The sequence below is a fragment of the Notothenia coriiceps genome, unplaced genomic scaffold (assembly GCF_000735185.1).
Source record: "Notothenia coriiceps isolate Sejong01 unplaced genomic scaffold, NC01 NC01_scaffold00035350, whole genome shotgun sequence".
NCBI classification, from domain to species: Eukaryota; Metazoa; Chordata; class Actinopteri; order Perciformes; family Nototheniidae; genus Notothenia; species Notothenia coriiceps.
The window spans coordinates 16,776-20,011 of NW_011368051.1; positions in this window are offsets into that span (position 1 = coordinate 16,776).

The following is a 3,236-nucleotide window of genomic DNA, read 5'->3' on the forward strand; positions in this document are numbered from 1 at the left end:
AAGTGTACCGCAAAACAACTGCTCTTTCAGTTTCAGTTAAATTCACTTAAAATGACTTGAGTACATTTAGGTAAATGTGATTCGCTACTAACTTTTGCATGTGAACAACCTAATGTTAGGGTTAATGTAACCTTAATTTGAGAGACGGAAACAGACAGTCAGAGAAACAGTCAACAGGATAGGTATAGAACCTGTAATACAAAAGGAAACAAACAAAGCTGTATGAAGAAAACAAGATAAAATGTGGTGGGTTTTGTGGTCAATGTTTTCTCAAAAAGTGATGACAGGTAAGCACTTCTTGTAATAGAGCCCATGTTCTGATGCTGCTCTCTGTGCAGTGCCTGTGTGTAGGTTGTGTGCGTGTGGAGTGAAAATGGCTCACATGGGAGGACAGATCTTCCAAAACAAGATCGCAGTCTGTGTTTTATACATTAGTGCCTGAAGTGTGTGTGTTTGTGGGAGAGCAGTTTAAGCAGGGCCATGTATGTACAATTGTATTCATATATTCAAATTACATTGCGTTTCCAAGTCCTATTAAATCTAGAAATTTGTTTTATATTCTATGGCTTTCTCTTTCCTGTCTTTATTCTTCTATTTCTCTGTTTATGATTATGTGAAAGCCAGCAGCAGCCTGAGAGGAATTTACCAGATCTGAATGTACATCTTTATATGAAAGCTCTCTTCACGTTACACACTAAACCCCTCCACATCCCTTGCCCTTTGAAAACAGAGGATTTCCTTAGTTAGCGTGGCAGCTGGAGTCACAGGGGGAGACTCCTGGTTTTGATTTCTCTTATGGAATTTTCTCATTTTTACTTCAGGCGTTAAGCCACAAGCAACTGCTGCTACAATATGTCCTATGCATCAGTCATCTCTTCACCTCTCAGCTAGGGCTGTGCTCCTAATTTACAAATCTCTGGTGGATACCGTTTCCTTCGTTCTTATGTTTTCGAGTTGCCTTTAGGTATTGTTTAATTACTATTAGGTTACACAGGCAGTAATGCACCTATGGAGTTTGTTTATTTTCAGTTCCAGGAAACTCTTATGCTACTTTAGAATACATCTCTTGTCCTCCTTCAGACTTATATGATACCTCTCATTATCCCTCAGAAACATGGAGAAGTGATTTCTCTGATACATGCCAAAGTGTCTGTGCAAGTGCTCTGTTTCTGTTGCTTTCACCTCCTTACTCTGCTTCCAGCTTAATGTTGTCAATGTTGTAAAGTGCTTGTGTTATCTGCTTATTCATTTACCGTATTCTCTTCTCTAAAATCGTTTTCCTCTCACTTTTTCTCTCACGCTGGCCTCCAGGTTTTGGGTCATTACATCCGCCGACAGCAGGACCCTGAGACGTTTATTAAGGAGATCAAGTCTATCGCCAGCGACCCAGAGGAGAAATACTTTTTCAATGTGACCGATGAAGCCGCGCTCAATGACATTGTGGACGCCCTGGGAGATCGCATTTTCACTCTGGAAGGTTAGTAATCACCTGCCAAGTGCTTTTGAAAGTGCCTGCCCTTTCCAAATGGCTTCCAATGGAGCTTTAGATGGTTTGGTGAAACAAAGCATCTGAGTCAGGTTAGTAATGCTCCATCACATGTTTTACATATATTACAGGGTGAATCTGAAGACTGAAGCTTGACTTTAAAGCAACCCAACAGAAGTTTCATGTAAGTTTAGTTCTTTCACTCGTAGCTCTGGCTGCGGGGGTGCTAGAGATGGGAGCACGTTGATACGACCTTCCTAGCCGGAAATATGGTCGCATTTTACAATTAACTTCCGTTGGGTCACTTAAAAACAAATATCGCAAATCGCAATCGCAATATCTGTCAGAAAAATCGCAATTAGATTATTTCCCCAAATCGTGCAGCCCTAGTGGCTACCCCTGCATAGTACACCCAATAACCATCGTAACTCCGTATCGGGAGCCATTACAGGGGAGAGAACAGAGCCGCTTCAACGGCTGCCATGCCAAAGCGCGCAGCATCATAGAGCGCGCTTTCGGGCTACTGAAGGGGCGATGGAGGTGCCTCCTGTCGAAGTCCTTGGAGGTGAACCATAACTTTTGTCCTTGCTGTGGTCACTGCCTGGTGTGTACTACACAACCTTGGCATTACTAAAATATTTGTTTTTATGTTACCTGTTTGTTTGCTTGACAGAAGAAAAATGCATTTACTGGCCAGATGCATTACTCTGTTCTCTTGTTTGTGCCATTTATATGCCTTATTTCCAATTTCACCTTACTCAAGTTTATTTAGAGCAAAGGACTTTACAGACCCATGTCTTTATTACAAATGGTATGTAAAATAGGCCATCACACAGTTTCGTCAGAAACTGTTACATTTAGTGTTGAAATTGAGCCATGTTCAGTGATACAATATTGTTATGCTTTGACTGAACGTTAAAAGAAAGAAGAGACATGTGTTAGTAATTTTACTTATGTAGGTTTTGAGCTACATGCAGTAACATGACTCAATTTTAATTGTTATATTGTTTATTTAATAAAACATCCCTGATATTGCATTTGAATACTTTACACATGGTTGGTTTATGCGCAGAATGATTTGAGGTGGAGATTTGAAAAGCGGAAACATTATGAGTTTCAGTATGACTATAGATACCTTGGGTTGCACAATGACTTTAAAAACGTTGGCTTTTTAGTCATGTCACAATCATAAAATGTATATTCAGCTTTGTCTAAAATAAAGATTTCCTTTTATCTTTACAGCAAACACATTTGTTGTATTTTTTCTGTATTTCTAGTTGTAAAGAAGGCTTCATGCTTGATTTAACCCTTGTATGGTGTTCGGATCTGTGGGACCCGTTTTCATTATCCATCTAAAGAAAAATGACATGATAAATTATTATTTCGCACTCACACTCAATGGCCTTGGCTCATTTTCTGTGAAGAACATATATCAGAACACATTTTCAATGACCACACCCACTGTACACCCCGCCCTTCACATTTACATTACATACAGGGTGCTAACAAAAGTGTGGAAATTGTAGGCCCTGTACACCTGTGTGTGTGTGTGTGTGTGTGTGTGTGTGTGTGTGTGTGTGTGTGTGTGTGTGTGTGTGTGTGTGTGTGTGTGTGTGTGTGTGTGTGTGTGTGTGTAGTAGTAGTGTGTAGTAGTAGTAGTAGTAGTAGTAGTAGTAGTAGTAGTAGTAGTAGTAGTAGTAGTAGTAGTAGTAGTAGTAGTACGTAGTAGAGTAGAGTAGAGTAGAGTAGT